We start from the raw sequence: 14,100 nt of genomic DNA, 5'->3' as shown, positions 1-14,100 counted from the left end.
CAGAGCTTAGAGTAAGACAGGGATCTGCCCTTAGAGAAATGAAAGCTGGCGAAGTTCTGGGAATCATAGTCCCATAAGAGAAATTGAGTCAGATGCCAGACAGGGCACACATGGCAGAAAATGGGAAAGACTACCATATAATGCACACTTATGTCTTTGGCTCATCCCAGCCATATTGGATTTCAGACTTGGAATAGTAGATTGGTTAATGAGCTTCATATCACAGCCAGTCTTGGTCAAGATTAGCTTAGAACTGAGCCATTTTGAATGAACACACTGGATGCCTCTGGTCTTCTGTTGAAATTCCACAGATGCTTTCCCCAGATCCCCAGAGGGAATTTTGCCTCCCTGAAGAGTATATTCTTTACCTAACAGCATGTTAGGAAATACTTTCCGAACTTTTGACTTCAGGATCCTGAATTTAAATAGTCAACACAAATTCCTCCATTTTATTCTGAATGGGCATCACAGTATTTAAATTTTTTTCTTTAACATGAGAACTGGTTTCCTGTGGCTGCTGTAACAAATTACCACAAATTTGGATGGTTAAAAACAATAGAATTGTGGGGCAGCTGGGTGGCTCAGTCACTTGAGCATCTGCCTTTGGCTCAAGTCATGATCCCAGGGTCCTGGGATTGAGCCATGCATCGAGATCCCTGCTAGGAGGGAGTCTGCTTCTCTCTCTCCCTCTGCCCCTGCTTGTGCTCTCTCTCTCTCTAAAATAAGTAAATGAAATCTTAAAACAACAGCAACAACAACAACAACAAAAAACAATAGAAATTTATTCTCTTATAGTCCTGGAGGCTTGAAGTCCCAAATCAAGACATTGGTAGGACCATGCTTCCTCTGAAGGCTTTAGAGAAGAATACTCTTGCTTCTTCTTAGCTCCTGATGGTTGCCAGCAGTCCTTGGTGCTCCTTGGTTTACAGTTGCATTTCTCTAATCTACTCATCTTTATATAGCCATCTCCTCTCTTCTTATACGAATTCTAGTCATCAGATTAGGGCTCACCCTAATCCAGTGTGACCTCATTTTAACAAATTACATCTGCAAAGACCCCTTTTCCAATGAAAGTCACATTCTGAAGTTCCAGGCAGACATGAGTTTTGGGGCCACACAATCCAACCCAGTATAACATATGTTAAATATTCCCCAATTTTTGGTTAAGTAAATAATGGAAAGAAAATCTTATGCTTTTCTTAGTCTCCATTGGGTGAGGTCTATTTCTTATTTATATTTCTAAAATGGATACAGGATGCAGAGATGACTAAGATCATGAAACCTTAAATCTTTAATCAACTGCCTATCATCACCATAGATTCTCAAGCAATCTGAGCAGAAGGGACATCTGGCAAATGAACACTGCTTATGACTAACTGGAACTTTGGCTCTAAACTTCCAAGGAGCCCCTCTCCCCCCCATTCTAAGATTTGAACCACTGAACCACTGGGCCTCTGGTCTAAAGCCCCGAATAAAAGCAACAAAATGTCTTCTTATAGATCCAAAGTCAAGATTATAGTTTTCCATAGTGACAAGAGATCAAAAAGGATTCACTCAAATGAAAAAGTGTCCCAAGGGGAAAAAAGTTGTTCTCTCTCCCTCAGGAAGCCACAGACACTGAGGATAAAGATATGGGCTTTGGAGTCAACTTTGACATGAGTTCAGATCCTGATTTTGCCACCTACTTGTTGGAGGACATTTTTCAGGGTAGGTTGTCTTTTAAGTCTCAGTTTCCTCATTAGGACAACAGAGATAATTAATATCTTCCCTGTAGAACTATGGTGAATAGTAAATGAGAACATCTATATAATACATTTAGTACATGTAAAGTGCTAGCTATAATCATTACTAAAGGCTACAGCAACAAATTGCTCATATCAGGCCTTTTAACTCATGAAGCCCACACTGATTTCTACTGGAACTTCCAAGAGCAAGAATGCCCTCCCATGTAGGAAGTATCCAAAGACCTTTTCTCACCAGCCACATGAAGGACAAATTCTCCACAGGGCAAACCAAAGAGCACTCTCATATCAGCCAGACATATTAACCTAGAATTTACAAACTGGTGGATTCCATGCCGGATTCTGTGCCTCATGAGTTTTCGTTGGTCTTGACAATATTTTTAAAAATTTGGAATTTGTTGCCTACGTTAAAAATCCAAAGATGTTCTTTAAAAACCCAAATTTCTGAGTTGAAAAATCAGAAGACCAGGCAATATTATGCCTAAATCTTCCCATGAATAGAGTGTCTATATACCATATTTTACAAACTGGAGCACTTTTGAGAGTGAGAGGAGGTTCTGATAATACTTATGCCTGAACAACAGGCTTTAAGTGAAACTGCTTGAGGCAAATAGGGATAATGGTTGGTCTCCTTACCCATTACCCCAGTGTTCTGGAGCTAAGTAGGAATGAATGCCTGCTTTCTGGCTCTCTCAGTTAGCCCCTACCTCTAGGGTTTTGAATTTTCAACCTCCATTTTAATACCTTTGTATATCATGCCCAGTAATTGGCCCTTTGTCACCACAATCAAACATCCCTGATCTGGGCTTCCATCATCTTCCTTTTCTAAGAAGGAAGGAGTATGGGATGAGTCATCAATCAATGCATATACTGGACTTCATTCACAAGCTATCAGGGATTCTTACAGAATTTCCAACAGCATAGTAACACCTATGTAATGTCATTAATACTTTGTCAACATCCAATGTCTTATTAATTAGTCCTTCTCTGCATCTATAGTTCATATATCATTGGGTTATGTCATATATGTCACAATAATTTACAAACATTGTAAGATTCTTTTTTTTTTTTTGACATTGTAAGATTCTTGAAGTGCCCTCTGAATCATAAAAGGATTGGTTTAAGAGGAACATAAACTAATTCTTTGAAAATTCTGAATTTTTAAGAAGTCCCCATCAAATGACTGGATTATGTTCCAAAAGTTTGCTTGTAAGTTTAGCATAAAGAATCAAAAGACATATTCTTATAAAATAATGCTGTCACCTCTCTACTCCACACACGTACACCCCAAGTAAAATGAATTATATATATTATAAAATAAATACACTGTAGTGTATCTAAAGATTAGTACTGGATACTAATCTATCCCTGGGTATAATTCTGTATGTAAGAGGAAGTATCTTCTAATAATTCTTTTTTTTTTTTTAATTTGTAAGTACTCATTCTTTAGAAATTCTGAACCAAGGCCAGTGGTGGGAGAAGTAATTTATTGAGGCGGTTTCTCTTCTGCTCATTTATATATGCAAAATGTTTATTCATGTAGCATTTGTAAAATAAGCATAATACATATAATAAATGTCAAAGCTCTCTATTACCTAGAATATTTGAGGTACAGAAATAAACATAAAACAGAAATATAGAGAAAATGTCATTCCTTGATCAAAGTAGGTTATTTGAAACTTACAGAATGGGATAGGATTATTTAGAGCTGGTGGGTGAGTTGGAAAGCATCCTGCTTGAAGAGATAGGCGACCTTGTTTTGAGTTCAATCTCTGCTATTAACTGATTGTGCAACTTTGGGTAAAATAGTTTACCCTCACTGAGATACAGCTTTCTTATCAGAAATCTGAATAAGAGTGATAAAAATAATCTATATTTCACAGACTTGTTTTGAAGATAAATTGAGGTAACCTATGTGATAGAGCTTCGTACGCTGTGAAATGCTGTGAAAGAATAAATAGAAAAGCAAATGAACATCTTTTAAGCTCTTATTATGAATAAAGAAATGTGATGAAATTGTTATAATTAACTAGCTACCAATACTAATTGCAGTGGCAGCAGTGGTATCATTACAATTGCCCCTCTAAATCTTCCTCTTGTTAGATACAAATGAAAAGACCAGATCATCTCTTCCACTCTAAGCAGAAACCAATCTCCTCCTACTGAAAATACTCAACAGAACAGCAGGCTTGTAAACATCCTGCCTTCTGATTTTAATGACAATATTACAATGGAGATGAGGCCACATCCTGGCCTACACCCCAGAGTAGGAGTGATATTGACTCATTGAGAATATTATGAAGAAGAAATACCTTCTTAAAGAGTTAGATAATGGCAACATTCAGCCAGACTTGGACTTCATATTTTTATGGGGCAGGGGAAGGAAATGGTCTTGGGTTGAACTAGAACCTATTAATGGTATTATTATTTGATTCCTAGAACTTACATGGTATTGTGTGTTGGTTTGCTGCAGATGCCATAACAAAGTGCCACAGACTGGGTGGTTTAACAGAAATTTATTTTTTCACAATTCTGGAAACTAAAAGTTTAAGATCGAGGTCTTGGTGTAGCTGGTTTCTTCTGAGGCTTCTTTCAGCTTATAGACAGCTGTCTTCTCCCTGTGTCTTCACATGGTCTCCCTGGGTGTATTTACATGATCTGTGTGTTTCTATGTCCTAATCTTCTCTTCCTTTTTTTTTTTTTTTAAAGACTTACTTATTTGAGAGAGAGAGAGAGAGTGAGCATGTGAGAGCAAGGTGAGGGGGAGAGGGAGAGAGAGAATCCTGAGGCAGACTCCCCTCTGAGTTGGAGCCTGATGCAGGGCTTGAGCCCAGGATCCTGAGATCATGACCTGAGCTGAAATCAAGAGTTGGCCACTTAACCAACTGAGCCACCCAGACATCCTCTAATCTTCTCTTCTTATAGGAATATCAGTCATATTGTATTAGGGCCCACACTAATGGCCTCATTTTTAACTTAGTACCTTTTTAAAGACCTTATCTCCAAATATAGTCACATTCTGAGGTATGAGGAGTTAGAACCTCAATATATGAATTTTGAGGGAATGCAATTCTGCCCATGATACCTTATAAATCAGTGATCTTTGTTCTCAAGAAATTTTCCCTGTGCTATGTCCTTTATCTTTTCCTTCTCCCTCCAGTCTTGTCCCACCCCCACTACCAAAACCACCTAGACCCTTCAGTTTCATAGCACTTCAAACACTATTTCATGAATATAACATTGCTACTGACATTTGCAGCTCCATTTCACTGACACGGTGTTCAAAAAAAGCTTGTGTAGATTAAAATACCAGTTCTTCATGAAACATCTTCAAAGAGTCCTTCTAGAAGCCACTCTTCCTTGACCCACATTCTATGCTTCTACTTATTTTAGTATCTAAGTAATTACAAGGTCTATATCAAGACTTCTTGTCTACTGGTCTACTCATTTCCTTAGATTCTGGTTTCTTGATAAGCTTGTTTTATCTTTTAGTCATTCTTCCAGAATGGAATTCCTTTTCCCCCCCTCTTGATTCTTAGTCATTACCCAGAAGGAAGTCATTAGAAGTGGGCTTGATCTTGTTCTTCCAACCAAGCATATTTGTCTTCATCTATTCACACAGGAGATTCACATTTCAAACGAAACATGCGACTCATGCTAACTCCTAAGCCAACTTACAGTCTTGATGCTTGTTTGCCACCCCATTTGTTCTCCGCCCTGACTATACTACGTGGATGGTTTCAGTGATGTTACATAACAGGGATTTCATCAGCTTTCTGTCTAGTGACATATATGGTTATGTTTGTGACCTCAGATACTCCAGGACCATGTAGCTCCCAGACAAAATTTAATTAAACTGATGAGCATCCTAAAATGAATATGTCATCAAGCATAATAACAATGTCAAATCTATCATTGACAAAAGACACCAGTCCATCAGTGATAATCAATTAATATTTTCCAAGGTTTTTGAAACAGAAGAGTTTATAGACATTTCCAGACACCAATAAGAGTTAATAGGATTATTAACTCACAGGACTAGTTTTTTTCCTTGTATTTTCTTCCTTCTAATTTAAGCCTCAGCTACTAAGATAATTTCAGAATAAAATAGTTTGTTTTTTAAATTTTTTTAAAAGATTTTTATTTATTTGTCAGAGAGAGAGCACAAGCAGGGGGAAGAGCAGGCAGAGGGAGAAGCAGATTTCTCACTAAGCAGGGAGCCTGATGCGGGGCTGGATCCCAGGACCCTGGGCCCATAATCCGAGCCAAAGGCAGATGCTTAGCCAACTGAGCTACAACAGGTGTTCCAGAAAAAAAAAAATAGTTTAAGTCCAGGTATCTAAATGATGAGATAATAACAGTTCTTCTGATGCTATAGAATGCAACCTCCTCTTGAATAAACTTAAAATGAGACTTTGCTGAAACAGGTTTGTAAAACTAAATATTTTTCAACTTTTACAAGCAGCCACTTCCCAATCCTCTGGCAAGCATGCCACAGGCAGCCACCCCTATATAAATATGCAGTTAGAAATATAAACACTCATTAAAGTCCCTAGTGGTAGCATTGTTTCTCAGGGTTCAGCAACATTTGTTCAGTAAGTAGATAAAGAAAGAGATTAGCAATGTTTCCATTGGGCTTTACTCCTTCCTAAACCCAGCCAGCCCTCTCCCTAGGAGCATGGCAGTAATATGTGTGTGTGTGTGTGTGTGTGTATGTGTGTGTGTGTGTGTTCCAGAATGTCTTAGGATAACTTTCTGCTTCATGAACAAACCAAACTCCTCATTGGGTACATGCTAAGTCATTCATTTTTTTTAGGACATTAATTTTAGTAACTTAATAAGTCAGACTTCCAAAATAATAGAAGTAAATCTGTAGAACAAACTTCTTATTTAAACATGTCAGTATAGCTTAAATATTTATACATGAAACTAAAAATGAGTTGGGTGAGTGCTCTAATCTCATTTCATAGACTTATAGACTGTCTAAGGGCTTAATCTATCAGTTAGTGTAGAAAGAGCTCTGGTCTTGGTTCCAACTGAATTAAGCCAATGATTAACCATATGATCTTTGGGAAAGCTGGGCTGGGCTTACCTTACAAAATAAAGGAGATGAGCTCTAATATCACTCTGACTCCAAAAATTTATGATATGTTCTTGGGAAAAATAGATTTCATCTTCCTATCTCATAATGTTTCGGTGAGATTAAATGTCAGGATGTACTCCAAAGCATCATGTTGACCATGGAATAGAATTCACAGGTGAGGAGTAGCTGTATTTGCTTTCTTAAATCAGGATTTGGCAGAATAAATGAAAGAAAAACAATAGTAGAAAATATTTGCCCCTCCACTTAAAGAAGGAAGGAAATAATTTTAGATTCTAGAGTTATTTGTGGCTCTTTCAGATAGAGATTAGGTGAAGTAATTAAATTTGTCATGTGTTAATATGTTGGTTGTGAGCAACTAATGTAAAATCTTTGACAAACAAAGCAAACAAACAAAATATGGTTCTCTTATCTGATTAAAATTTTCAAAATGTTAACAAACTAATCTTTTCAAAAGATTAATCTAGTATTTAGGTATATGTTATTTTCTTTAAACTTGTTCATTGTTAATTAATTTCAAGTACTTTTCCAGGGTCTAGGGATACAATGGTGAACAAAACAGGCAGTCACTTCCACCAGGGAGCTTAACTTGTAAGGGAACACTCGTAAGGGAAAATAAAAATACATACTAATAACTATACCAAATCAGTAGAGGGATAAGTGACATGGTAATATTTAAAACAAAGTAAGAAAGATGGGGGAGTATGAAAGGGAAATACTGTTTTCTATGGACTAGCCAGAGAATACGTCAATGATAGGGAACAACAGGAGATTGGGAGGGAACAAAGAGGAAGTCATGTGCATACAGTCTAGGTAGAGGGAACAGCAAAGGCAAAAGCTCTATGCAAGAGGGACCTTGGGGTATCTGGGAAACAGCAAGAAGGCCAGAGTGGTTGAGTAAGAATAAGAGGAATGATTCCCAAGGAAATCCAAGGAAAGAGCAACTTACCATCATCTTAATGTTGACTTTAAGTCCAGCAAAAACTCTCTTTAAAAAAAAAAAAAAAGGACTTTATTTATTCATTCATTCATTCATTCATTTATTTGAGAGAAAGAGAGAGTGCAACCACAAGCCAGGGTTGGGGGGTGCAGAGGGAGAGAATCTCAAGCAGACTTCCTACTAAACACATAGCCTGACTTGAGGCAGGGCTCAATGCTAGCACCCCAAGATCACGACCTGAGTCAAAACCAAGAGTCGGACACTTACCTGACTGAGCCACTCAGGCACTCAGGTCCAGCAGAAACTCTTTATTGAACTTCTTTTGTTTTGTGCCTCAGTGTTTCATTTGTAAACTGGGGATGATAATGGTACCTCGTAGGCTTGTGAGAACTAAATGACTTACTAAATATAAAGAATAATTAAGATAGTATCTACCACTGAGTAGACCATGGAAGGCTAGTTTTTGTTACTGTTATCATCATCTCTTTATTCACAACAACATCAATAATTCAATTTTTTAAGCCAATAGTATTATTTTGTGTCAACCATTAATTATTGGGTGAGTTTCCTTACACATGTTCTTAGGACATTAGGTAAGGTCATGGTATGTGATGACTCAAGCTCAGAGGTTCATGTCATTAAATGTCTTACAGAGAACTTAAAACACATGGAAAAGAACTGGGGTATGAAATTTAATATGTTAATTTAGACATAAAATGAATATGATATATGCATATACTCACTGGAGTTTTTCTTTATTTTTTTCAGTCAATCTTAGTTTACTCTCTTGATGGCAACACAGAATTCTTGGATGTTTGCAATCTCTTTCACATTCATTTCCAGCATGTGGTCTGAATTGATTCCTTGTTTCTCAATTACAACCATCATGGAATCAAGATTAATAACCTGCTCGGTGAGTTTTGTACACTTTGGAATCTGGAGCCTTTGTACTCATTGTGCCCTTTCTGGCTCTCTGTGGTTCTTTCTAAATGCTCCTGCAGTGAAGGTCAAGGACAACAGCAAAGACAGGGAACCTGCCTGACTTTGGGCCATCCCTACCTGCTTCCATTATTTCTTCTCTTCTCCCAGGGATTTAATCATGGTTGAGGAGAATCTGGAAGTAGATTTAAAGTTCACTAATAAAACTCCTGTGCTTAGAATAATGCCTGGCATATTGGGGTACTCAATAAGTATTTGTGGAATAATTAAACATATGATAGGTCTGGTGGACCATGCTGCACTCTCCTAAACAGACTGTCACTGAAGCATGACTGAGAGGTAGAGCACCTGTCTACTGTACTATCCTGTGGAGCTGGAGTCCCATCTCCTCCCGCCACATGGAGCATCTGCCTACATTATCAGGCCCTTCAACTCAAGGCACAGGGTACCTGGGGCAGGCTTTACTTTTAAAAAGTGGCCATTGCACTTGGTTTCATTAGTTTCAAGAGATTGAGAAGAGCTTATGGAGAGAGAAAGAAAAGAAAAGAAAAGAAAAGAAAAGAAAAGAAAAGAAAGGGGAGGAAGGAAGGAAGGAAGGGAGGAAGGGGGGAAGGAGGGAGGAACAAAAGGAGGGAAGAAAGGAAGGAAAGGTGGGAGGGAGAAAAGAAAGAAAAAAGGAAAGAAAGAAGGAAGGAAAAGATATCCTGGAAAGATTTTTATTTCTGGCCTCACTGGTCATTCCCTCAACATTTCTCCAGAAAATACTTAGTAGGTGTCCCTACTGTATTGAACATAGGCCAAAGTAACATAACGCTGTAGACTTGTATACAACCAAATAAAATACTTCATAAAAATCACAAGTGGCACAAAAATAGAATTCTATATACCATATAATGTCAAATGGGAGGATTGATTTTCAGTGAAGAGAACAGTAAAGCTTCAAGAGAAGAAGTGGTATTCTCTTTATCATGGAAAGAATGAAGAACATTTCAATCAGCAGAGTGATTATTTGTGATTAGTAAATACTAAAATATTAGCAATAATAGAATAATAGCAATATTATACCACCTGTCAGAAAGTTTCATTATTAATCCAGCATCCAAATATGTCTCTGAATTTTTGTCTGTGATTCCTTGTGTCCCAAAACTGTGACTCTGAGCCACTTGAACCAAGAAACACAGGTAAGAACAAGTCAGTTTCTAAGACCATGAGCTGGGACACTTTCATAGTATTTGGTGGAGGTATTGTCTTTTCTTCCTTCTTTTCTTTACTGCACACATGAGAGATCTGTCCCAGATGACAGATTTTTGATGTTCATTCTTTCTCGGTTAATAATTTTATTTATTTTATTGCAGAAATGAATTACCATCTTTCTCTGAGAATGCTTTCAAGTATCATGTTTCTCCTGAATAATGATGAAAAGTGGAGACTGTGACAGGTGTATACTTGAGAAAGATTTAGAGGGAGGATGAGATTGAGACTTTTTTTTTTTTCAAATTCCATTCCTATAATTTTGCCCATTTATTCAGCAAGTATTCATGACCACCTGCTTTGTGTCAGCCTAGACGACAGAAAGAGTATTCCTGGCAAGCTATTAAGTGTTACTAATTTATACTGTAACTATTCAATAGAAATGCCCTCCTTTTTTTCCATATATGTTGTGTAATCCAACATCTAGTTAAAGCTTTAATTTTGGTTGTTCGTTTCCCCCAACAGAGTGGATGAGTCCTATTACTCAAGGAGCATTTGGTGGTTAAGAAGCAAGGAGCATTGTCAGGGCACATACATTCAACTAGTATTTACTGAGCCGGGTACTATATATAAAATATAATGTTATGTGTAGTTTAGTTTTCTGAAAATGACAAACAGTAGAAGATAGAAGAAAGTAGGTGAGTTTTAAAGTTCAGCACAACATGTATTTTTGTTCTGAAAAGGAGAAGGCAGGTGTGGGAAGAAGGCAGATAAAGCAAGTTGAAGATCAGATTGCCCACTGGGAGAAATTCAGTGCCCACCAAAGAAATGTCCACTTAAACAAGGACAGAGTATCTGCTACCTGCTGGACGATACAAAAGGTGACTCGTGCCTGAGGTTCGCTCCGCCTGTCGTGCCGCAAGCCCCACACTGTGGCTAACACGTCCTGCGATGTTGGGGACAGCCTGCCCGCTGGGGTGCCTCTACCAACCCGCGCTCCGCGTGCTGGAGCCGGCAACCGCCCCCACCTGCGGCCTTACGCCGGAGCCCCGCCCCGCTCGGGAGCGCGGGCCAATGGGCTGGGCCCCAGGGGGCGGGCCGCGGCCAGGCGGGAGGTGCGAGGCCCGGGAGGGCGGAGCGAACGGGGCGGAGCGAGCGCGGCGGCGCGGTGGTGGCCGAAGCTGCTGGGGCTGCGGCGGTGGCAGCTTGGCCCGGTGTCCGCGGGTGGTGGGGGATGGGGGTGGCGAGCTCCAGCCCTCAGCGGAGGGGGCGGCGGCCGTGAGTGTTGGGCGGGCGTCCGCGTCCGGGACGCAGGATGGAGCGCCGCGGTGAGTGTGGGGCTGCGGGGCTAGGTCGGGCCGCCGCGGCTGGAGCTCGGGGCTTGTGGCTTGGGGCTCGGGGCTGAGGTCGTCCGCTGTTCGGCGGGCGGAGTGCGGTCCAGGGTGTGGGTGGCCCATGCGGCGACCCCGAGCCTGGAGGGCGGCGGGCTGCGCTGGGGGTCGGACTCTTGTCCTCGGTGCTCCTGGTCGTCCGGGAGGGGTCCGACGGGGCGAACGGCGCCCGGGGTGCGGCAGGAGCGGAGGAACCGGGAAGGGCGCGAGCAGTCGCTGAGCGGACACTTTGGACCCCGGATGGGTGTCCTGAGTTACGCGAAGCTGCGCGGCCGCCGCAGAGAGGCTTGCCTGACAGACTTAAATCGCATTCGAGGTCCCCCCCCCGCCCCCCCGCCTCGCGCCCCTTCCCCCCACTCAGAGCGTCCTGCAGCCCTTCTTCCTTTCGTGCCCTCATCGCCTCCGTGCGCAATTCAGGGGTTCCTTTACTTCTTAAGCTATTGGTTTCCTTCACTGGGGCTTCACGTTCGTCTTCCTCGCTTGGGGATCTTTTTGAAAGTTTGGTGACGGTTTCTGAAATTTCAGTCTGACAAATCGCAAAGGTGAGAAAAATAACAGACATCTCGTATTCCATATCTACCTTTTCTTATCACACTTATGTCACCTAGGCCCAGGCTGTTTATTATTTGGAGAGGTGGGGGAAGAACTGTAGGTAGAAAAACACTTTCTCTTTCTGAGTGCCCCCACTCGTGCTTCTCTGTCACTCTCCACACCGCTCCCCTCTCCCTACTCCTCTTTTCCCCCCAGTAACTGTCCCTTCACCACCACCCCCTCCGTACAAGGTCTATCTCGCTTTTTCACCACAACCACTCTTTACAGACAAGGGTGAGGCGTTTTTTGTTGATTTGTTTTTGTTTTTACCACTACCCCTTTATACATTGGGGTTTTGGGATTTTTTTGAGGTCCTCAGTCTTCTAATGTTGGATATTTAGGGATAGTTAAGTGTTTGGTGAAATTTCCAAGACCGTGATGGAGCCAAAATTGCCATTGAGCTTTTGTTTCTCGTATCTCTTTTCCTTTCCCCTTTTAGTGGGAATTAGCTTTGTATCTTCATTCCGTTTGTGAAAGGGGTTTTCTCTTCAGGAAAAAGAATTCATGAGTAAAGAAGTCAGAACAAATTATGAGAATCTTGGAGATTTAGATTCCTTTCCTCAGAGATTTCTTTAAGCAGTTTGCCAGAAATGCGTAATTAAAAAATGGCTCCCTGATTGTAGGAACAGTGCAAGTAAAGAGCCTTGACGCCTAAAATTCATTAACTTTATTGTATGAATAGCTCTGGTCTCCTGATTCTGAGAGGGGTTTGAGAGTGAACTTGGAGGAAAGTAAAGTAGGCCTGGGTACTAAACGTTTCAGTCCTCAAATCTGTAGGAAATAGAACTTTGGCTGAGATGGAGACAGCACTGTTCAGCAAATCTGTGGTGGCTGGTCTTTCCCACTCTTCCCAGATGCCTAAAATAGAACATCCACCTAAATTATCGGTGCCTTCACTTCCCAGCTATAGAAGCCCTTGACCTAGGAATGTGGGCTTCTACAACCACTGCTGTTGGTCCCAGGAGTGAGCACTATGTTGAACAAAGCTCACACCCAGAAGTCCCGCTGGAAGGATTTGCATTCCTGTGCCATTGGTGATTCATTCAGCAGTCACCCAAATACATCAGTTTCATCCCACTGTACATTAGACTAGGGTCCTGTGGAAGCTTTCATAGGTAATTACAAATTGATAGGGCCCAAGGCATAATATATTGGGTTACCCAAGAAAAGTATATTGAATGTCCTATAGGAAAGTAGAGGGATGATTTATTTTCTGTGAAGGGAATGAAAAGGCTTCTTGGAAGAAATGATGTTGTGTGTGAGATTGAAATTAAGAGAATAATTTCAGTAACCACAGAAGGAAGAAAGGCCCTTCTGGACAGAATTGCTGGTTATCTGTAATGCATACCAGGATATTAGTGATCAGCTTCCGTGATTCTGCTTTGAAGGCTACTTTCTTTTAGTTTGCTACCTCAGCTCCAGATGATGATGAGCCACAATACATAAGAACATATTGATGTGTAAAGAAACAAGGAGGTGTAAAAGGAGGGTCAGGAACACGTTTTGGTACATGAGGATTTTTGTGGAGTGTTTACCTTTCCTTCTTTGTCTTTATTATTACTCTGATAAACAAAAGAACCATTTGCTTATACTGCCTCCTTAGATAAGAATTCTTCTTTTTCTTAGAAAATGTTTCAATATTTGTCATTGAGAAATTTTTTAAATAACATAGTCTTCCTTCCCAAGGAGGGAGATGGAAAATAGTTTGGCAAGTATTAAGGAAGGGAGTCAGTTGAGTTTGAAGGACTACTCAAATGTAACCTTCTGTAATTTTATAATTTATTTATTTAATATTCAATGACCACTAGCATGCTATCAGATTTTTATACACTTTGAATGAGTTTAGACAAATGTGTACACCCATGTAATCACCTCTGTAATCAAGATCTTAAAACACTGCTATTACTCCAAAAAGCTCCATCATGCTCATTTGGAACTCCCCCACCCTCACCCCAAAACTCCTGTCCCCGGGAAACCAGTCATGCTTTTTGTTACTAAAGATTAGTTTCATCATCTTCTAGAATTCATGTAAATGGAATTATATAGTATATATTCTTTTGTGCCTGGCTTCTTTCATTTAACATAATGCTTTTGAGAATCATTTATGATTTTTGCCATATCATGGATATCTGTTGTTAAATACTATTCCGTTGTAAGGCTATATCATAATTTTTATGCATTCATCTGTTGATAGACATGTGGTCT

General features: G+C 40.2%; 1 protein-coding gene across 1 annotated transcript in view; it reads left to right on the top strand.

The window, feature by feature from the left end:
• Positions 1 to 11,100: 11,100 nt before the first annotated feature.
• The window catches only part of ARHGAP29 (Rho GTPase activating protein 29), a 74,353-nt gene continuing 71,353 nt past the window's right edge, over positions 11,101 to 14,100 (top strand). The window contains exon 1 of the mRNA XM_032867171.1: positions 11,101 to 11,241. The gene's annotated coding sequence lies outside the window, so the exon portion shown is untranslated. The remainder of the gene's footprint in view (positions 11,242 to 14,100) is intronic.

Source organism: Lontra canadensis, unplaced genomic scaffold, assembly GCF_010015895.1.
Source record: "Lontra canadensis isolate GAN:19392208 unplaced genomic scaffold, GSC_riverotter_1.0 scaffold33, whole genome shotgun sequence".
Classification (NCBI taxonomy): Eukaryota; Metazoa; Chordata; class Mammalia; order Carnivora; family Mustelidae; genus Lontra; species Lontra canadensis.
Note: the sequence above shows the minus strand (reverse complement) of the source record. Positions and strands in the feature narration are given on the sequence as shown.